General features: G+C 46.1%; 3 non-coding genes across 3 annotated transcripts; all 3 read left to right on the top strand.

Annotated features, from left to right (window-relative positions):
* Positions 1–9,346: 9,346 nt before the first annotated feature.
* On the top strand, positions 9,347–9,420 carry trnat-cgu (transfer RNA threonine (anticodon CGU)). Its single transcript has one exon. It is a non-coding gene; the product is annotated as a tRNA-Thr (tRNA).
* Positions 9,421–10,919: 1,499 nt separating this feature from the next.
* trnal-uag (transfer RNA leucine (anticodon UAG)) lies at positions 10,920–11,001 on the top strand. The gene has a single exon. It is a non-coding gene; the product is annotated as a tRNA-Leu (tRNA).
* A 7,470-nt stretch (positions 11,002–18,471) lies between these two features.
* Positions 18,472–18,545, top strand: trnan-guu (transfer RNA asparagine (anticodon GUU)). The gene has a single exon. It is a non-coding gene; the product is annotated as a tRNA-Asn (tRNA).
* Positions 18,546–23,606: the final 5,061 nt, after the last annotated feature.

Here is a 23,606-nt window from a genome sequence, read left to right as displayed (position 1 = left end):
GTGTGTCTGTCAGTGTGTGAATGTAGCTGTTTTTGTGTAGATGTGTCTGTCAGTGTGTCTGTCCGTGTGTGAATGTGGCTGTGAGTGTGTAGGTGTGTCTGTGAGTGTGGCTGTGATTGTGTCTGTGAGTGTGACTGTGTGAGTCCCTGTGTGTCTGAGACTGTGGCAGTGATTGTGTCTGTGAGTATGGCTCTGCGTGTGTCTGCGAGTGTGTCTGTAAGTGTGGCTGTGTGTGTTTGTGAATGTGTCTGTGAGTGTGTCTGTGATTGTGGCTGTGATTTGTTCTGTGTGTGTGACTGTGATTCTGTCTGTGAGTGTCGGTGATTGTGTTTATGAGTGTGTTTGTGAGTTTGTCTGTGAGTGTGAATGAGTGTGACTGTGAGTGTGACTGTGAGTTTGTCTTTGAGTGTGTCTGTGAGAGTGTGTGTGTGTGTGGCTGTGAGTGTCCCTGTGTGTCTGTGAGTGTCCCTGTGTGTCTGTGAGTGTGGCTGCGTGTGTGGCTGTGAGTATTGCTGTGGTTGTGGCTGTGAGTGTCCATGTCTGGGAGTGTGTCTGAGTGTGTCTTCGATTGTGTCTGTTTGTGGCTGAGTGTGAATGTGAGTTTTTACATGAGTTTGTCTGTGAGTGTGGTTGTGTGTGCAGAGCTGTGAGTGTGTCTGTGATTGTGACTGCGAATGTCCATGTGTGTGTATGTGAGTGTGGCAGTGTCCGTGTCTGTGAGTTTGTCTGTGATTGTGCCTGTGCGTGGCTGTGAGCGTGACTGTAACTTTGTCTGTGAGTTTATCTGTGAGTTCGTCTGTGAGTGTGTCTGTGAGCGTAGTTGTGTATGCGTGGCTGTGAGCGTGTCTGTGATTGTGTCTGTGAGTTTCCCTGTGTGTGTCTGTGAGTGTTGCAGTGATTGTGTCTGTGTGAGTGTCTGTGTGTGTGTCTGTGAGTTGGTCTGTGAGTGTGTCTGTGAGTCTGGTTGTGTATGCGTGGCTGAGTGCGTCTGTGATTGTGATTGTGAGTTTCCCTGTGTGTGTCTTTGAGTGTTGCAGTGATTGTGTCTGTGTGAGTGTCTGTGTGTGTGTGTCTGAGTGTGTCTGTGAGTGTGGCTGTGTGTGTGTGTGTGAGTTGCTCTGAATGTGTCTGTGAGTGTGTCTGTGAGTTTGTCTGTGTAAGTGTCTGTGAGTTTGTCTGTGTGAGTGTCTGTAATTGTGTCTGTGAGTGGCTGTGAGTGTGTCTAAGTGTGTGGTGGAGAGAGTGAGGGAGAGACTCGAGACTCATGGCTCAACACGTTTATTGTGAGACTCGGTTACAGGTTAGACGATAATCTCGGGCCTGGTCCAAGGTGGAGAATCTGGTGGCGCTCTACCCCTAGGCCTCTGTTGCCGGCGATCTCTCAGAGGGATAGTTCACTGTGCAAAAAAAACACCAGACAGTATAACACGGAATCTGAGCTGAGGGGTACAGTTCGACTGGATGGGCTGAATGGCCTCCTCCTGTTCCTATGAATAAACAGGGAATATTTTCGTCTTTAATTGTGGATGAAATGACCACCTTTCCAGATAATGAGACAATAGTTAGAAGGAACCTGTCCGGATTTCAAAAGTAACGATCGTGTGTGACAAACCTCCACGAGTTAATTTGAGGAGGAAACAGATAGCGTAGACTGACAATGCAGTGGATGTAGAATACATGGACTTTAGGACAAGGTAGCTCACAGCGTATTAATAGAGAGGATTAAGGGGTATTAAGGGAATCAGGGAGATACAGATGCCGAGAGACAGCGAGAGAGAGACAGAGAGCCAGAGTGACAGAGTAAGAGACGGAGACAGCGACATACAGAGCGAGCGACAAAGGGAGAGAGGGTGTGAGAGAAACGGAGAGGTTCAGATAGAGAGAGATGGAGGGAGAGACAAAGAGAGAGAGGGACAGTCAGAGACAGGGAGAGAGACAGGTAGAGAGACACAGTAAGACAGACACACGGGAAGATGGAGAGAGAGCAAAAGAGAAAGAGAGAGAGGGAGAGAGACTGACAGACAGACAGACAGAGAGACACAGAGGGAGAGAGAGAGATAGGGAGAGGGGGAGAGAGATAGAGAGAGGGTGAGATGGGGAGGGAGAGGGATAGAAAGAGAGAGAGGCAGAGAGAGAGGGGGAGTGAGAGAGACGGAGAGACTGAACGAGCGAGCGAGAGAGAGCGAGAGAAAGGGCGAGACAGAGAGAGACAGACATGGGAGAGAGCGACAAACGAGATAGAGAGGGGAGAGAGAGGAAGTGGGAGAGGCAGAGAGAGAGGGAGTGAGAGGGCATTCTGTGGCCAGAGAGAGAGGGAGTTAGAGTGGATTCTGTGAACAGGGAGAGAGGGAGTGAGAGTGGATTCTGTGGACAGGGAGTGAGAGAGTGAGAGTGGATTCTGTGGACAGGGAGAGAGAGAGTGAGAGTGGATTCTGTGGCCAGGGTGAGAGGGAGTGAGAGTGGATTCTGCGGACATGGAGAGAGGGAGTGAGAATGGATTCTGCGGACAGGTAGAAAGGGAATGAGTAGATTTTGTGGACAGGAAGAGAGGAAGTGAGAGTGGAACCTGTGGACAGAGAGAGGGAGTGAAAGTGGATTCTGTGGACAGGGAGAGAGGAAGTGAGAGTGGATTCTGTGGACAGGGAGAGAGGGAGTGAGAGTGGATTCTGTGGACAGGGAGAGAGGGAGTGAGAGTGGATTCTGTGGACAGGGAGAGGGAGTGAGAGTGGATTCTGTGGACAGGGAGAGAGGAAGTGAGAGTGGAACCTGTGGACAGGGAGAGAGGAAGTGAGAGTGGAACCTGTGGACAGAGAGAGGGAGTGAGAGTGGATTCTTTGGACAGGGAGAGAGGGAGTGAGAGTGGAACCTGTGGACAGAGAGAGGGAGTGAGAGTGGATTCTGTGGACAGGGAGAGAGGGAGTGAGAGTGGAACCTATGGACAGAGAGAGGGAGTGAGAGTGGATTCTGTGGACAGGGAGAGAGGGGGTGAGAGTGGATTCTGTGGACAGGGAGAGAGGAAGTGAGAGTGGAACCTGTGGACAGAGAGAGGGAGTGAGAGTGGAACCTGTGGACAGGGAGAGAGGGAGTGAGAGTGGATTCTGTGGACAGGGAGAGAGGGAGTGAGAGTTGATTCAGTGGACAGGGAGAGAGGGAGTGAGAATTGGATTCTGCGGCCAGGGAGAGAGGGAGTGAGAGTGGATTCTGAGGCAAGTGAAAATGCTCCAAATTCACTTGAGGTTTTGTCATCTCGTGACAGTGATTCGAGACACACTTTCCGTTCTGATTGGTCTGTGGTATTCAGCGATGGCCGAGTCACCTGAAAGGGAAAGGGAGAGGAGGAAGGAAATAAAATCTTGTGAATGAACAACCGGGAAAAAACACCCGAGAATAAACACGCATGGAGAGACATCTGGGAATAAACAATTGGGAAATAAAGAAAGGGATAACATTTTGGGAATGAACACCAGGAAATAAAAGCGGTGGAATAAACACCCGAGAATTAACGCGATTGAATACACATGAGGGAATAAACTCCTGGGAATATACACCCAGGGATAAATCGGGAATGAAACAGGGAGCGATCACTGGAAATAAACACATGAATTGGACAGGGAGAGGTCAATGGGAATAAACGCCCGTGAATTTGATATGGAGAGATGAAAGGAATTAAAACTCGTGAATTTGACAGGGAGTGATTGAAGGGAATAAATGACCGGGAAACAGACAGGGAGCGATAAATGGGAATAAACCCAGAGATTGAACAGGGTCAGATGGAAAGGAATAAACACCCAGGAATTGGACAGGGTGGGATGGAAGGGACTAAACACCCGGGAATTGGACACGGAGAGATAAAGTGGATTAAACACCCGAGAATTGGACAAGGAGAGATATAAGTGATTAAACACTCGGGAATTGGACAAGTAGAGATACAAGGGACTAACACCCGGAAATTGGAGAAGGAGAGATCTGAGGGATTAAACCCCTGGGGATTGGATAGAGAGACATTGAAGGGAATAAACACCGATAACTGAAAAGGGAGAAATCGACGGGAATAAACACACGCATATTGGACAGAGAGAGATCGGATGCAACAAGCACCCGGGAATTGGACATGAAGAGATCTAAGGGAAGAAATATCCGGGAATTGGACAGGGAGAGATCGAAGGGAATAAACGCCTTAGAATTGTACAGGGAGTGATCGAAGGGATGAAACATCCAGGAATTGGACATGGAGAGTTTAAAGGGAATAAACAGCATGGGCTTGGATAAAGAGAGGTGGGAGGGAATAAACACCCAGGAATTGGACAGTGAGAGATCAAAGGGAATAAGCACACGGGAATTGGACAGGGAGAGATCAAAGGGAATAAACACACGGGAATTGGACAGGGAGAGATCAAAGGGAATAAACACAGGGGAATTGGACATTGAGAGATCAAAGGGAATAAACACAAGGGAATTGGACAGGGAGAGATCAAAGGGAATAAACACAGGGAAATTGGACAGTGAGAGATCAAAGGGAATAAACACACGGGAATTGGACAGGGAGAGATCAAAGGGAATAAACACACTAGAATTGGACAGGGAGAGATCAAAGAGAATAAACAAACTGGAATTGGACAGGGGAGAGATCAAAGTGAATAAACACACGGGAATTGGACAGAGGAGAGATCAAAGGGAATAAACATACGGGAATTGGACAGGGAGAGATCAAAGGGAATAAACTCGCGGAAATTGGACAGTGAGAGGTATAGTGCAAGAAACACTCAAGGATTGGAGTGGGAGAGCTTGATGGGAAAAATCACCCTGGAATGGAAAGGGAGAGATCGAAGGGAGTAAATACCCTGGAATTTTGAAAGAGAGAGATGGAAGAGAATAAGGGCCGGCGAATGAAACATGAAGAGATCGAAGGGAATAAACAGCGAAGAATTGGATAGGGAGAGATAGAAGGGATTAAACACCCGGGGATTGGACAGGGAGAGTTCGAAGCGAATCAACACCGGAGGATTGGACAGGGAGAATTCGAAGGGAATAAACATCGGATATTGGACACAGGGAGACCAAAGGGAGAAAAGTGCCAGGAATTGGACAGGGAGATATCGAAGGGAATAAACACCCAGCAAGTTGATTGTGAGAGATAGAAGAGATTAAACACACGGGGATTGGACACAGGGATACCGAAGGAAGGACGCCCGAGAATTGTACAGGGAGCGGTAGAAGCGAATATTTACCCAGTGATTGGACACGGAGAGATCAAAATGAATTAACACCCGGAAATTGGACAGGTAGAGATGGAAGGGAGAAAATACATGTGAATTGGTCAGACAGACATGGAAGGGATAAAATACCTGGGAATTGGACAGTGAAACATGGAAGGGAGAAAACACCAGGGAATTGGACAGTGAAATAACGAAGGCAATATACACAGGAATTGGACAGAGAGAAACAGTAAGGAAAAAACACCCACTAATTGGACAGGGAGAGGTCGAAGGGAATAAACACCCTGGAATTGTGCAGAGTGAGATCGAAAGGAATAAACACACGGGAAGTGGACAGAGAGAAGTGGCCGGGAATTAAAACCAGGAATTGGATAGCGATTAATGGAAGGGATTAAACACTCGGGATTGGACAGGGAGAGAATGAAGAGAAGAAACATGCCGGCATGGGCAAGGAGAGGTGGAGGGGAATGAACAACTGGGAATTGGACAGAGAGCGATCGAACGGAATAAACACCCAGGGATTGCAGAGAGAGAGCGATCGAACAGAATAAACACCCAGGGATTGCACAGAGAGCGATCGAACGGAATAAACACCAGGGGATTGCGCAGAGAGAAATCGACGGAATTGAACACCAGGGGATTGCACGGAGAGAGATCGAACTGAATAAACACACGAGGATTGGACAGGGAGAGATCGAACGTAATAAACACCAAGAGATTGGACCGAGAAAGATGGAAGGGAAAAAAATACCCGAGGGTTTGACAGGGACAGGTGGAAGTGTACTGTTTGAGGGGCCCGACCTGTTTCGTAGTAATCATAGACTTTTACATAAGCCGGCTGCAACATCTCCACCACAAAATTATGGCTGTCGTGGAAGGATAATTGTAGGAGACGTTTCGATTCCATCTGTAGAGTGAACTGGGGTAAGTACCGGAGAAAAGATCTATCTGCCCATGAACCTTACCATCCCATGGCCCTGGCCTCACTACACATCTCAACCCCACATCAAAACCCACATCTCAACTGACATCTCAAACGCACATCACAAATTACATCACAAACCCACATCACCACAACCCACATCACAACCACACATCAAAACATCACATCTCACTGACATCACGACCCCACATCCGAAACAGCACATCACAAACCCACATCACAAACCAACATCTCTTCTCCAGAAAGGTGCCGAGGCAGCAGGAGCAGTTGTGGAGGCCAAGCCCGTGCACGTCCGGTTAGGACGTGGCACAGGCCAAGGTGGAGCCGCCATATTGATATTTATTCGGAGCTACCCTCACCCCGATTCTCAGGCCTGGTTGTAAAATGGCTCTTGTATTCTGGAGTCTTCACAAGAGGCAACACCTCAACCCGAGTTGTCAGAGCTGCTTTCTCACTTCCCTAAACAAACAAAAAACGGTGCTCTCTCGACAGAGAGAGAGAGAGAGAGGGAAGGAAATGAGGGAAGGAGAGAGGGTATCTGACGAAGGAGGGAACAACAACTTGTACAATACAACGCCTTAAATGCGGAAAAACCATCCTGAAGGGCTTCAGGGTGCGGCGACGAAAAAGTTAAGCCAAGGAAGGAGATATTAGGAGGGATGACCAAAAGCTCAGTCAAAGAGATGGGTTTAAGGAGAGTGGGCTTTTTGCTCTCAAGATTGGAGGAGAGGGGAGAGGGAAGGGAAAGCATAAAGGCAAACTACATCTACCTGGAAGGAGGGAGATTGACTGACTCATTCTGATTTATCCCAACCTCGATTGCGCGGGGTTGGTTGTATCTATCAACACATCACAGGAGGTGGAAGAAGAGGTCTGCGGTTGGGGCAATTTTCTGTATTTTCTTTTGGACATTTTGCTTCACCTGGAAAAGACAAGATCTAGGAAGAGGTTGAAGAGAGGCAGGAGAAGGAAATAAGACACATTATCTAAAGGGGGTGGGGATGGTGAATCATATTTAATAAACACCCCCATTGCCTGGCCGTTGTAATAACTAGGTTTCAAGGGATATCTGTAACAGTCGGGTAAATAGAGTTGATGCACAGATCACCCCTGATCTAATTAAATGGCGCTGCGGGTTCGAGGGGCTGAATAGTCGTCTCCTGTCCCCAATTTTCTACATTTATCAACGTGGAGCTCGAGGAAAGGTTTTTTTCATCAAGTGATCAATGCAGAAAGCGCTCAGAAAGCCCGTTAATTTCCTTCTTGCACAATTCAAAAGCACTGGACCCCGATGACAAAGAGCAAGAAAGCCGGATTTCAATCACGAGCCTCATGATTCAGTAATGATGAGTGCACTGTATGGTAACATGGCCGAGCGGTCAAAGCCGCTAGATTTATGCTGCGGGGACGTGGGTTCGAATCCCACTACTGCTAGGATTTTCCGCAATGTATGTTTTGACAAATTCAGAGAAAATTATGGTGGAGTGTGGTCCAGCAGAGGATTTCAAAGAAGCTGCATGTGCAGCAGAGAGAACCATGGACTTTGACTGCACAAAGGGAGACCATTCGGGCCATCGTGTCCGTTCCGCTTTCAAATTCTTGCAGCGGTGGGATTCCATACCATGTACCCGGAGAGATTGGAGCTTTAATCCAGGATGAGTCCCATCAAGGGGACAAGACACGTTTGCATAGGTAAGGGCCGCTCACGTTTGCATCCGTTTCAGCAGAGTGGGACAGGTGAATATGCGGTATTTATCGGTTAGTTGAGACTCAGGGAATACCATGATTGTAAGTTCGATTCCCACTTGGAATAAGCAATCGTTTTGCTTTTGAACAATTCGAACGGAGATGAAGGTACAGTTGGTGTTTTTCAAACTACATCTCCTTATTGGTGTTGCCATGAGGTTCCTCCGACCTATCGTGTTCCAATAGAAGATGAGAGATTTAAAGTAGCGTTTCAACATTACTTGTTCACAGGAGGGAGGCTGTGGTTTTGGTGCCACAGGCTTTGATTTTGATCCATCTGAAAAATGTGGGATTTAACTGGAGCTTTAAACCAGCGCCTCAGACCACTCAGACACGATACTTTCCATCCTCTACTTCAGGATCTACTGTTACAGGAATAGAATTACTGCAAGCAAGAATAGTACCTCTGAAGCACCAATGCTCGCAAGGCGGAAGAGTGTTTTATCCAGTTGGAAACCTGTATGAAAGAACATGCAGTCTGGCAGAGCTGGACGTCCAGCCGATTGAATTTTGCGCGAAGCAGATGATGAGGCTCCATCTTGAGAGTTCTTTGGACTTTAGTGTAACAGCTCCGGGGGTCAGAATGGCCGAACGGGTGGAAGGTGCTGAGTTCAGGTCGCAAATTTCACTGGAGGTGCGGGTTTCAAACCTTTCAATACTTTCTCCCTCATGTGCTTATCTCGCTTCCTCTTCAATGCATCCATACGATTGGCCTCAGTTATTTCTTGTCGTAGCGAGTTCCACATTCAAACCAGTCCCTGAGTAAAGAGGTTTCTGTTCAATTCCCTATTGGAATTATTGGCGACTATACTTTCTGTACATTTTCATTATCCTGCCGAATATTCGATACTGTTCTCAACATCTTCTACTACCGTTAATATTGGAGGGGTTTAGACTATGGTAATGATCACTGCGATTATTTCCGAATTCATTAATTTGATGCAAATTGAACAATACTAAACTGGCGAAACATTCCCTGCCGATATTAAACACACCTTGAGTTTCAATCGTAACGTGTCTGACAACAACTTATAAAGCGAAGTATTTGAAACACGTTGGGGTCACAGTTTCTTTTTGCACAGAACAAAACCTAAATCATTTAAGATGGCATTTTTTTTACTGCATCAAAATAAACAATATCTTGTTGTCAGGTTTGGCTGCTTCGTTCTTCAGTGTCAAAGGGAGAATTGTCTGATCTCATTTATTTCACGTAAGAAACAAACACAAACACAAACACATGCATTAGATCAGAATCAACTCACAGATGGACTCACAATGAAAATTACAGCGAGAGACACAGACAGCATCGGGAAACACAGAGAAACAGACAAAAGAAATGGATGAGTGCAAAATGGCCCCACACTCCTCAAACTCACCGTCTGTGCTCAAAGGAAGCTGACAGATATCAGTGAGAAGATGTAATACTGTACCAACGTGACTTGGCGCCGTGGCTTAGCTAGTCAAAGCGCTTGTCTCGTTAACAGGAGATCCTGGGTTCGATTCCCAGCGGTACCTTTTTGTTTCCTTAGTGATATTTACTACTTTGTGAATTTGAGCAACAAAATATCACAGGGCACATTTGATGTCCAGATCACCCATGATCAAATTGAAGAGCGCAGCAGGTTCGAGGAGCTGAATTGTATTCTCCTGTCCCGATGTTCCCATACTGCTCAACGCGGGGCTGTACGACAAGTAAAAAAAAATCATCAGACTGACTCCAGATTGAAGATCGGGTGTTCAGAAGGAAGTTTCCTCAGATTGTTGGACAAATTGACGCAATGAAGCAAAACCAATTGCTCCTTCCCTGCCAGAAGAGGCAACAAATGTTGTCAGTGGGCCCGGTTATCGCAGTCGTTCGAGCATGTGACTCTTGATTTCAGGGTCGAGGGTTCGAGCCCCACGTTGGGTGGTTCACATTTTATTGCTCACAAAGGGTTACAGGTGCAACCTCTTATCTTCAATTAATGAAATCCAGTTTTATAAACGGATACAACAATGAGCTGTGTGAAAGAAAACCGTGAGCACTGGCAAACATCCAGTCCCGTCCCGATTCGACCTTTTGATTCCCTGCACGTGGGACACGGCAGATTATCTGTTCAATTCGGATTCATTTTTTGCTGTTATTAAATATTAAGTAATATAATGTTTAGAAGATGATAACTCTGGATCCATGAGCCTCTCTGATCCCTCCAGAACGCCCCTTACCCCCTTTAATTCTCCCTGAGCTCATTGTCTTCTCCGATACGTTCTGTAACTTACCTTCTCCGATCCCCTCAGAGAGTCCCTGATCCTCTTTGATACCTTTTCAGCGTCCTTTACGTTCTCTGATACACTGAGTGCCCCTTATTGACGAATATGCACGGAGACCCCTTACATTATCTGACACCCTCTGACAATCCGATCCCCTATCTCAGATCCCCTTGCCCGACCGGATCACCACGAAGAAGCCATTAAACTCCCTGATACCTTCTCAGAAGATTTACAGGTTTATTGTACAATCTCGGGTTTCGGCAGCTCTCTCTGTTGGGAGAATCCAGAATGAGGGGGCTTAATCTGAAACGTAGAGCAAAACCATTCATCTGATAAATCAGGAAGCACTTTATCACAGAAAGTGTCTTAGAAATCTGGAACTCTTTTCAACAAAAGGCTGAAGATGTTGGGTCAATTCACATATTGAAGACTGACATCGATGGATTTTTCCACGAAAGTGTATCAAGGGATATGTGTCACAGTCGGGTTAATAGAGTTGGTACACAGATAACCCCTGATCTAATTCAATAGCGCAGCAGGTTCGAGGGGCTGAATAGTCTTCTCCTGTCCTCAATTTTCTATGTTTATCAACGTGGAGCTCGATGACAAGTTTTTTGATCAAGTGTTAAATGCAGGAAGGGCTCAGAAAGCCCTTTAATTTCCTTCCTGCACAATTCAAAAGCACTGGACCCAGATGATAAAGAGCAAGAAAGCCGGATTTCAATCACTAGCCTCATGTTTCAGTAATGATGAGCTTTGTTCGTGGCAGCATGGCCGAGCGGTCTAAGGCGCTGGATTTAGGCTCCAGTCTCTGCGGGGACGTGGGTTCGAATCCCACTGCTGTCAGGGTTAGTCGCAATGTTTGTTTTGACGTATCAACAGAAAATCATGGTGAAGTGTGGTCCAGCGGAGAATGCAAAAGAAGCGAAAAGTGCAGCAATGAGAATCATGGACAGTTGCTGCACAAAGATGGACCATTCGGCCCATCGTGTCCGTGCCGCTTTCAAATGATTGCAGCGTTGCGATTCGATATCATGTACCCAGAGAGACTTTGGCTCGAATCCAGGATTCGTTTCATCAAGGGGACAAGACACGTTTTCATAGGTAAGTGCGGCTCATGTCCGCATCTTTTCCAGCAGAGTGGGACATGGAAATACGCGGTATTTGTATGTCAGTAAAGGTTCGGGGAATGCCGAGATTGTGAGTTCGATTCCCACTTGGAACAAACAATCGTTTTGCTTGTGAACAATTCGAACGGAGTTGAAGGAACAATTGGTCTTCTTCCAACGACATCTCCTTATTGGTGTTGCCATGTGGTTCCTCCGGCCTATCGTGTTCCAATAGCAGATGAGAGGTTAAAAGCAGCGCTTCAGTATTACTTGTTTACATGAGGGAGGCTGTGGTTTTGGAGCCATAGGCTATGATTTTGATCCATCTACAAAATGTGGGATTTATCTGGAGCTTTAAAACAGCGCCTGAGACGACTCAGACACGATACTTTCCACCCTGCACTTCAGGATCTACTGTTACAGGAATAGAAATACTACAAGCAAGAATAGTACATCTGAAGCACCAATGCTCGCACGGCAGAAGAGTGTTTTGTCCAGTTGGAAACCTGTATGAAAGAACATGCAGCCTGGCAGAGCTGGACGTCCAGCAGATTGAATTTTTTGTGAAGCAGATGATGAGGCTCCTTTTTGCGTGTTCTCTGGGCTTCAGTGTAACAGCTCCAGGGATCAGAATGGCCTACAGGGTGTAAGGTGCTGAGCTCATGTCGCAATCTTCCCTGCAGGCGTGGGTTCCAATCCCAACAATTGAATGATTCTAATAAAGTTGCATGAGTCGCCAGCATAGGGACTTGCACTGATTGAAATGCGAGAAGCCCAGTGTCCAAGTCCCGCATAAAGCGGACAGTTTTAATCAAAAATCTCCAATTCATAAAAAAACATTGAAGAAGACAGAAATATTTCTAATTAATAACTGCCACGAAATCCGATTTACGCTGAAATATTATTCATGTTTCCAATTAACTGCAACAAGCTTGTGCATCAACATATAAACGGGATTTTTTAACCAAACGCAGCCGAACGAATTCTAGCCGTTTTTTGAATCCTGTTCTTCACAGGGAGAGGATTCAAATTCAAAGCTGAAACTTAGATTGTTGAGAGAATGCTCTGCAATCAAGGAGACAACCTGAGCGAGGAAAACCGCAGTGAGTGTCGAGTCCAACGGCCTAACCTCCCGCCCAAGATTTCTGCAGTCGGCGGGAAGGAAGTCGTGACTGTGGCTCTCAGCGTCACGTGGGAGCAGAACACCAAAAAATATTCATCGAGTTTCATCGAAACAAGAACACAGAAGCAGGCCATTCGGCCCAACTGGTGTCTGCCGGCGTTTATGCTCCACACGAGCCTCCTCCCTCCCTACTTCATCTAAACATATCAGGATACCCCTCTATTCCTGTCTCCCTCATGGGCTTATCTGGCTTCCTCTTCAATGCATCAATATTATTTTCTTCATCTATTCCTTTTCTTAGCACGTCCCACATTCTAACCACTCTCTGGGTAAAGAGGTTTCTGTTGAATTCCCTATTGGAATTGTTGGCGACTATTCCTTCTGTTTATATTCATTATCCTGCAGAATATTCGATACTGTTCTCAACATCTTCTGTTACCTTTAATATTAGAATGGTTTAGACTGTTGTAATGGTCGCTGCGATTATTTCCGATTTCATTCATTTAACGCAAATTAAATAATACGAAACTAGCGAAACATGCCCTGTCGAAATTAAACACACCTTGAGTTGCAAACGTAACGTTTCTGGCAACAACTTACAAGTTCTAAATATCTTCGGGTCACAGTTTCTTTTTGCACATAACTGAACCGAAATCATTCAAGGTGTCATATTTCATTTACTGCTACAAAACAAACAATATCTTGCGATTAAGTTTGGTTTCTTAGTTCCTCAGTCTTAAATTCCCCATTTCCAACAACGTTCACCTGAGGAAGGAGGAAGCCTCCGAAAGCTTGTGAATTTAAAATAAAATTGCTGGACTATAAATTGGTGTTGTAAAATTTTTTACAAGTCTTAAAGGGAGCACTGTTTGATCTCCTCATTTATTTCACGTAAGAAACAAACACAAACACAAACACATGCATTAGATCAGAATCAACTCACAGATGGACTCACAAAGAAAAACACAGCGAGAGACACAGACAGTATCGGGAAACACAGAGAAATCGACAAAAGAAATGGATGACTTCAAAATGGACCCGCATTCCTCAAATTAACCTTCTCTGCTCTTCGGCAGCTCACAGGTATCAGTCCGAAGATGTGTTTGTTTAGCAACGTGGTTCTGCGCCGTGGTTCAGCTGGTCAAAGCGCTTGTTTTTTCAACAGGCGATCGTGCGTTCGACTCCCAGTCGTGTTTTTTTGTTTCCTGAGTGATATTTAGCACTTTGTGAATTTCAGCAACAAAATATCACTGCTCAGTATTTGTATCGGTTGAGAAGCCAACAAGGAAAGGATTCCAGAATTGCAGTGCGGAAGTCCTCTTTCGTTCTGCAGACAGGCCTCTCACAGAAAGTGTCCTGAATACATTTCGCGGTTACTGCTCTGGAGGGCTGATTTTACAAGATTCTTTACTTTCAAACAGCAACCCACCTCCCACCCAAAGATGCGATGCGAAACTGGTATGAGAGCAAGTTTCGGTGTTCAGCTTTTGTCCGCAATGTGCAATTCGGAGAAACTCATTTATAGCACATCTTAGTATCAATGATAATGTCAGGCACAAGACAGTTGGGTTGGATCCGTCTCTTGCAATAATTACAAAGGATAATAGATTACAAAGTAAAAAGCCAATGCAATATCTCAATCTCTCCGTCACATTCTCGGTGAGTGGACGTAAACCAGTAGAAGAAGCGATAACAAAGAACTGAGTAGTTTAGTTTGTTTCATTTTCCTTCAGGCAAGGACAGATGAAGAGAATGATCGCTGTTTCCTGCTAAACAAGTAACTGGAATGAGCAGTGTATCTGGTTCCCACGGTACCATCCACGTGTATATCTGATATTTACACAGATACCTTCCTTCCTTACTCATTGAAGGAAACTTCTGGTACGGTTCGATCACACTTCAGAAGGACGGAAACACGTAAAATATAGCCACCGCCTGGTGACATCTTCTAGATGAGAGAAGTTTTAGGTTTGTAGAACCATAGAATCTTAGAATTTTACAGCACGGAAGGAGGCCATTCGGCACGTCGTGCCTGTGCCGGCTCTTCGAAAGTTCAGTCCAGTTTAGTCCCACTTTACCCCGATAGCTCTGCAATTTAGTGCTCTTCACATAAATGTTTAATTCCCGTTTGAAAGATCCTATGCAATCTGCTTCCACCGCCCTATCAGGTAGTGCGTTCCATCTCTTAAGAACCCTCTGTGTGGAAAGAAATTCTCCTCAATTCCCCTTTTGACAACTATTTTCAATCTAAGACCTCTGGTTACCTGCCCGCTTGCCAGAGGAAACAGTCTCGCCCTCCTTGCTCCATCAAAACCCATCATGATATTGAATGCCTCTATTAGGTCTCCACTTAACCTTCTCTGCTCTAAGGAGAACAATCACAGCTTCTCCGATCTCTCCACTGAACTGAAGTCCCTCATCCCTGGTATCATCCTGGTAAACTGCCTTTGTACCGTCTCCAAAGCAATTTGATCCGTCCTCAATGGTGGTGCCTAGAATTGAACAACCTACTCCAGCTGAGGCCTAACGAGTAATTGGTAAAGGTTTAGCCTTGACTTTCTTTGTTGGACTATAACCGGGTGTTGTGCATCTCCTCACATTTGTCCACCCCAGTCCATCACCGGCATTTCCACATCGTGGCCACTATCGACACCACAAACTGCCGGCTAAAAGTGGAGAGAATCTCCAAGAAGATCGCGCATATCGACACAGACATCAAGTTTCGACAGAGCTGAAAGAAAGCAGACAAGATCCCGAAAGGACTACAGATCACGAAACCACTCAAGTCGATATACAACACAGACTACGCTGAGAGACTCTGCCTTCGTACCTCTCGCACACTCCGCAACCATCTCATACACCAGCTCTACAACAGACGCCGCAACCTCGAAACCAAGATAGAGTCCATACTGTCAAGCTGTGCTCAGGACACAGCAGACCAGCGACGAGACACCGCCAAACAGACAAGGCAACAGAACTACGCTTCCTGCATGCAAACCAAGAGCAGGAAGCTTGAGAAACTCGGCATCACCACCAGCATCGACCAAGCTTCCCCTGGTACCACGGTTGCAACCACAGGGAAGGCTATCGTCAATTTGTCCGACCACACCCTTCAACCAGACGAAATCGAAGTTCTCAGCCGAGGGCTCAATTTCTGCCCCACCACCAAAATCGACCCCACTAGTCTCGCGCCGGACACAGAGGAATTCATCAGGAGAATGAGGCTCCGGGAATACTTCTACAAACCACAAGATTTCAGCAGCGAACCCAATGAGACAATCAACGATCCGGAACAGCAGAGGAAAGAGTCAAACTGGACGACTCCGGAAGATCGCTGCCCTCAGCTTGACATGTATGCTCAAGCTGTCAGGAAATGCGTCAATGACAGATTCATCAGCCGCACTCAGAAGACAGTCCAGAATGTCACCCGAGCACAACGCAAATCCATCAACGCTCTCAAGACCAACCGCAACATCATCATCAAACCAGCGGACAAAGGAGGAGCCATCGTCATAGAGAACAAAACGGACTATTGCAAAGAAGCATACCGACAACTGGACAACCAGGAACACTACAGACGGTTACCCGCAGATCCGACCAAAGAACACACACACCAGCTCAACAAACTGATCAAGACCTTCGATCCAGACCTTCAAAGCATCCTACGCGCTCTCATCGCAAGTTCTCCCCGCGTGGGAGACTTCTGCTGCCTCCGAAAGATACACAAAGCCAACACACCCGGACGTCCTGTCGTATCAGGCAACGGAACCCTGTGTGAGAACCTCTCCGGATACATCGAGGGCATCCTGAAACCCATCGTACAGGGAACCCCCAGCTTCTGTCGCGACACGACAGACTTCCTACAAAAACTCAGTACCCACGGACCAGTTGAACCAGGAACACTTCTCACCACGATGGACGTCTCGGCACTCTACACCAGTATCCCCCACGATGACGGCATCGCTGCGACAGCATCAATACTCAACACCAACAACAGCCAATCGCCAGACGGCATCCTACAACTCATCCGCTTCATCCTGGAATCCTGGATAACAATGTCTTCACCTTCGATAACCAGTTCTTTACCCAAACACACGGAACAGCCATGGGGACCAAATTTGCACCCCAATACGTCAACATTTTCATGCACAAGTTCGAGCAGGACTTCTTCACTGCACAAGACCTCCAACCAACACTATACACCAGATACATCGACGACATTTTCTTTCTATGGACCCACGGCGAAGAATCACTAAAGAGACGACACAATAATATTAAAAAGTTCCATCCCACCATCAAGCTCACCATGGACTACTCCTCAGAATCAGCTTCTTTCTTGGACACACGAATCTCCATCAAAGACGGACACCTCAGCACCTCACTCTACCGCAAGCCCACGGACAACCTCACGATGCTCCACTTTTCCAGCTTCCACCCTAACCACGTCAAAGAGGCCATCCCCTATGGACAGGCCCTGCGAGTACACAGGGTCTGCTCAGACGAGGAGGAACGCGAAGGACATCTACAGACGCTGAAAGACGCCCTAGTAAGAACGGGATATGACGCTCGACTCATCGATCGACACTTCCGACGGGCCACAGCGAAAAATCGCATAGACCTCCTCAGAAGACGAATACGGGACGCAACCAACAGAGTACCCTTCGTCTTCCAGTTCTTCCCCGGAGCGGAGAAACTACGCCATGTTCTACGCAGCCTGCAACATGTCATCAATGACGACGAGCACCTCGCTATGGCCATCCCCACACCTCCACGACTCGCCTTTAAACAGCCACCCAACCTCAAACAGACCATAGTTCGCAACAAATTACCCAGCTTTCAGGAGAACAGCGTCCACGACAGCACACAACCCTACCACGGTAACCTCTGCAAGACATGTCAGATCATCGACACAGATACCACCATCACACCAGAGGACACCACCCACCAGGTGCATGGTTCATACTCCTGTGACTCGGCCAACGTTGTCTACCTCATACGTTGCAGGAAAGGATGCCCCAAAGCATGGTACATTGGCGAGACCATGCAGACGCTGCGATAACGGATGAACGGATACCGCGCAACAATCGCCAGACAGGAGAGTTCCCTCCCAGTCGGGGAACACTTCAGCAGTCATGGACATTCAGCCACCGACCTTCGGGTAAGCGGACTCCAAGGCGGCCTTCGAGACACACGACAACGCAAAATCATCGAGCAGAAATTGATAGCCAAGTTCCGCACCCATGAGGGCGGCCTCAACCGGGATCTTGGGTTCATGTCACGCTACACGTTACCCCACCAGTGAACAAAAGTTATCTATTTTTAATATAACGGGTCAATTGCTGTCTTTTCCTTCCGGATGTTTCGGCCTCTCTCTCTGTTTTTTTTTTGTTCTGGCCGTTTGTATATTCGGTGGCCTTGTTGGTAACACCTATCTGTCTGAACACTTTGGATGCCTTGGCAACGGGCAGTTGAAAAGACTGTCTGTCATCACCAGGTATTGTTCTGTGATTTATCAATGCGAGAGGTTCGAGGATTTCTTGACATTCACCTCCGAAAGCTTGTGAATTTTAAAATAAAATTGTTGGACCATAACTTGGTGTTGTCAAATTGTTTACAATTGTCAACCCCAATCCATCACCGGCATCTCCACATCATGCTACCATCGACACTTTTTCTTAACATCATAGTTACTTGTTTGAGAGTGAAAACTGCCGTCCGCTTCACTGTAAGTGCACGGGACAACTTTGTAGACACCGAGTCGTGTCACAGACCTGCTCGTCGGACCTGCTCATTTCATCTCATCTCATTTTCAGCAAACCTGAATATTACTGGAATTGAGAATGGCGAATCACAGCTCGAATAATCAATCCTCTCGACCACGAGGGGACTGAGTCCTCCAACATACAGTGTTCAATGGCAAAGTGAGTTCAATGTTCAGGAATGATAGAGCACAGATTTTCACTCGTGCAAACTTCACACACTTTATTTTGGAAAAGGAAACTGATCGAAGAGAGAGGTCAGAGTGATCGCTGCAACCTGAATTTTTAGCTCGTTGAATCAGTGGTTCAGAATCAAACATGTGCTGTCTCTGTGGCGCAATCGGTTAGCGCGTTCGGCTGTTAACCGAAAGGTTGGTGGTTCGAGCCCACCCAGGGACGGTAGGGTATTTTTTATCTTCATGGTCTCGCATTTCCTGGTTTTTGATGTTTGTTTTGGCTGCAAAACAAATGCCCGGTTCCGATAGCCAGCTGAGCACGGCCGATCTTCCACCATTTAACCTGTTATTGGCTTCGCGGAAATCTGAATTCTTCTTGACAGACAATGTCCGAAGGTTGCAGGAGAGCCGCTTCACTCTGACATGGATATTTCTGCAGTGAGCGACACCAGACTGTTTCCACAATGAATGTCACTCCCTTTTATTTTGGAAACGCAAAATTGTATTCACATTCCGATGGGTTTCAGTTGATTTGTGAGAGATCATGAAAGGATCCTGCAGCGCTGCCTTGGATAATAACAACAGTTCTCAGCCGCATTTCAGTCGTGGCAACAAATCCTTACATCCGATTGTCTGCAACCTTAAATCCGAGTATCTGCACCCTTACACCGGAGTATCTGCACCCTCACACCGGAGGATCTGCACCCTCACACCGGAGGATCTGCACCCTCACACCGGAGTATCTGCGCCCTTACAACCATTAACTCATCAACTGTCCCCAATCATCTTTATCAGCGTCAGGAGCCCGAAACAAAACCCAACAGAGCAGAAATTGGCTTTATGTTTCTTCACTAATGTACGGACACATTTTTATTTACGGTGCTTCAAGGGATATGTGGGGAAAGTGGCCGCTGATACTCAGAAACTATTGCTTGTTGCGTTTTTTATTCCAGCAGGCTCATTGGTCTTGGGGTATGATTCTCGCTTCGGGTGTGTTGTTTAAAATATGTGAGAGATCCCGGACGAGCCCTCATTTTCCCCCCCCCCGACCTGTGATCTTGAGCTGCTATTCAAACTGGCAAGGTGTTTGGAGGTATCTCAATGATCTCACGTCTTCTGAATGCATTCTGCTCGCAATTGCAATTGGCCTTGAAACCGCTCTCGGATTTAATCTCACTCAAGCAGAATGTGGCTGCTTTTTATCTGTCAGCGTGGAAGTGAGGAGGTTGTGATTGATAACCGTGGGCACACCTGTCCGGATATTGGTATTCAGAATGTACAAAATGTTGTCGCAAATACTCTGTTGTCATCCAGGGAGCTCTAGTTTTGCGTGCCCAACATTTCCCGAGTAAGAATGTGTCCAGTCTGTACCCGAACTATCTCCTCACTCAAAGCCTCCCATTGCTCATTTACTGTTTTACCTGCCAATCTTTGATTCCAATCCACCTGGACCCGATCCTTTTTCAACTCGCTGAAATTCGCTCTTCCCAGTTGAGTATTTTCATACTTGATTTTTCCTTGCATTGTCCATAACTACACTAAACCTGCTGCAAATGCTCCCCCACTGAATCATGCTCCACTTGCCCCATTTCTTTCCCCTAAATAAATCCAACACTGCTTCCTTCCTCGTTGGGCTGAAAACATACGGATTAAGAAATTTCTCTTGTACACATTTCAGGAATTGCTCGCCCTCTTTGACTTTTACACTGCTATATCCCAGTCTATATTCGGATAAATGAAGTTCCCTTTTATCACTACTCTAAAATTATTGCATCTTTCTGCAATTTACCTGCCAATTTGCTCCTCTATCTCCTTCCCACTATTTGGTCGCCTGTAGAATGCATCCAGCAGCGTAATAGCTCCTCAATTGTTCCTTGATTCTAACCAACAAGATTCTGCCTTTGAACCCTTAAGCATGGCGACCCTTTCTACCGTTGTAACAGTATTTTTGATCAATAGTGGCTGCTCCCTTCTACCCCCTCCCCTCATTTTTTTCCCTCCCTTTCCTGAATACTTTGTAGCCAGGAATATTTAAGTGGCCATTCCTCCGCTTGTTTGAGCCAGGTCTCCATTACTGACACTATAACATAATCCGATGTTATCACTTATGTCTGCAGCTCACCAACATTATTTACCAAGTGTGTTAAACACAACATCAGGGCATAAGGGTATTACAAGTTCTATTGCCCAATTAAATGTTCTATGCATTAATGTACGTCGCATAAGAAATAAAACAAGTGAATTAGAAGCGTAAATTCAGCTTATAGTGCATGACGTAGTGCTCATCACTGAGACCTGACTACAAACTTGGCATGACTGGCAGATAAATATTTCAAGTTATAAGCCGTTTAGAAAGGATAGGGACATTGGAAATGGCGGTATTGAGGAGTGATACTATTACTGCATTAGAAAGAAGACATATCAGTAAAGGATAGCACGCAGTAGAAAGGCTTTGCGTAGAAATTAGCAACAGAATAGAATGCAAGACTTTGGTGGGAGTCGTTCATAGACTTCCGGACAGCAGTGAAAAAGTAACAGGATACACAGAAGCGGAGAGAGTGTTAGGGGTCTGGAACTCACTGTCTGAAAGGGTGGTCGAGGCAGAAAACCTCAACTCATTTAAAAAGTACTTGGATGTGCATCTGAAGTGCGGTATTCTACAGGGCTATGGACCAAGTGTTGGAAAGTGTGATTATGTTGGATAGCTCTTTTTCGGTCGGTACAGACACGATGGGCTGAATGGCTTCCTTCTGTTCTGTAACTTTCTATCATTCTGTGATCCGTGTGTGGAGGGATTCGCTCAATCATCAGACGTGCTGAGACACCAGCGAGTTCACATCTGATTGCAGGGCTTGGATTCTGCTGTTAATCGCATGCAGGACTGCTGATATTAATAACCCCTATATCTGAGCTGGAGTTTAATATTCTGGATATGTGTTAAATAAATCAGCTTTGTTTTAAACACCTTGTTGTAGATTTTGTTTTTTCCCACCTGAGTGTTTAGCATCACCTGGCGAGAGCTCAGAAAGGATAATCTGGGGGGAGGATCGTCCGGTGGGAACAGAACTTCTGCCTGAACACAGTCCTTCACGGCCACAGTGAGAGGGGCAAACGGCACTTTGGTCTTTCCCGTCTCTCTTCACTGACAGCAAAGTCGCCGTGCGGCGTCCAGTCTAAAAATGACTGTGGTAATTATTCTATGAAGGTTTAACCTGTTTGTGAGACAGTCCTGAGTCTACTATTTAAGGCAGGGGTTAACTGATTTAAAATAAACCCGATTAAAAGAAATGGGTTCTGAATTGTGATTTCCGTGAAGCAACTGTTCCATTCCTTTCTATGTTTCATGTGCCTGATTTCCGACCACAGGGTAAATGGTGGAATATCAGCCCTGCGCAGCCGGCTATGATCACGATACATTTTCTTGCAGACCAAACACACATTGAAACCCTGGAACTTTGAGGCGATGGATCCTTCGGGAAAATGAAATCAGGGTTCGAACCATCACACTTTCTCGCTAAGTGATCGCACCACCGAAACAGACGAAGAGATCACCTGCTAAACCAATAATTTACTGAGCTAAACTTTATGATTGCAGCCACCAATAAAACAGCCGTCAACTGTTAGTTTACTTCTCCAATATGATTGCGTGAAGCTTGCAGGAGTGAAAATCCAACGAGCCGGTCTTCACACTTAAACCAGCAACTGTGAAGTTAAGAGAAACGTGCCGGAGAAATACTCGATTTCAGCGCGGTGACACAAGGCCAGAGTAAAGTTCAGTTAATATGATCGCTGAGTGGAGAGGGGGTGGATTTGAAATTCCTGAGCGACCGCACTGTGCATTTTCCAGATCTGCTTGGCGCACCAATCCCTACAATTCTTCACTTGCAGGGACAATTCGATTCTCGGTTTCTTTTCCCTGAGGCTTGGTGAAATTATTAAAATTGAAAGAGACCAATATCAATGCAAACCTGGTCAGTGACATGCTCACAGATACAAAGCGGCCAGACTCTGCTTCAGTGAGATGAAAGCCCAGAGCGGTTTCAAGGTCGAATCCAATTGAAAGCAAAGCTCGTTCAATGAAAGTGTAGGTTATTGACGTGCCTTGAAAGGTAGTGATTGTTTGAACTGAACTTCTTCCGAAAGCGTTTGAGATAGAGGTGGAGTGATTTGGGGACTTCTTTTCCCTCTTTGCAAAAGTCTGAATCGCAGCTCAAGATAAAAATTCTAAGGCTAAATTGGGGATTCTCCGGAATATGGACCTCGAATCGTAAATTATACCCCGACCTCAACGAGCCCAGAAACAAGAACGTGTCCTTACATTAAGATGTTACGCTCACATTCTATGAGGGGTCAGTCTGTAAAATAAAAGGGCATTTTAAAGAGATGTTCTGAGAAGTTCCGTATTGGACCCTGAACAAAGTACAAACACCGCACGTTGTTTTTGCTGGTCAAATTCACGACACATCATAAATTCCACAAAAGCACCACGGGGAGTTGAATCTGGGACCGGAGTTCTTTAACCAACTGAGCCACGGAGCCAATCCACGGGAACGCTTCTCACTTCCTCTCATTAATATCTATGCTACACGTCATATTCTATTGGGGGTCAAGACTGTTTTATTTTTATCAATTTCATAGAAACAAAGAAAATACGAGCAAGAGTAGATCATTCGGCCCATCGGGCCTGCTCCGCCATTCAAAATGATCATGGCTGATGTCTAACTCAGTACCCTGAACCCGCTTTTTCCCCAGATCTCTTGAGCATTAAGAATTATATCTATCTCCTTCTTGAACACGTCTCATGACTTGGCCTCCACTGTCTTCTATGGTGGAGAATTCCACAGGTTCACCAACCTCAGTGAAGAAATTTCTCCTCATCTCGATTCTAAATGATATACCCCCTATCCTGAGACTGTGACCCCTGGTTCTGGACTCCCCAACCAACGGGAACATCCTCCCTGCATCCAGTCTGTCTAGTCCTGTTGGAATTTTATATGTTTCGGTAAGATCACCCCTCATTCTTCTAAACTCTAGTGAATATAGGCCCAGTCATACATCATCCTGCCATCCCAGGAATCAGTCTGGTAAACCTTCGTTGCACTCCCTCCACGGCAAGGACATCCTTCCTTAGATATGGAGATCAAAACTGCACACAATACTCCAGATGTGGTCTCACCAAGGCCCTGTACAACTGCAGTAAGACATTCCTGTTCCTGTACTCAAATCCTCTTGCAATGAACGCCAACATACCATTCGCCTTCCTAACTGCTTGCTGCACCTGAAT

The sequence above is a fragment of the Heptranchias perlo genome, unplaced genomic scaffold (assembly GCF_035084215.1).
Source record: "Heptranchias perlo isolate sHepPer1 unplaced genomic scaffold, sHepPer1.hap1 HAP1_SCAFFOLD_73, whole genome shotgun sequence".
Classification (NCBI taxonomy): domain Eukaryota; kingdom Metazoa; phylum Chordata; class Chondrichthyes; order Hexanchiformes; family Hexanchidae; genus Heptranchias; species Heptranchias perlo.
The sequence above is the reverse complement of the archived record's forward strand: the minus strand, read 5'-3'. Positions and strand labels throughout refer to the sequence as shown.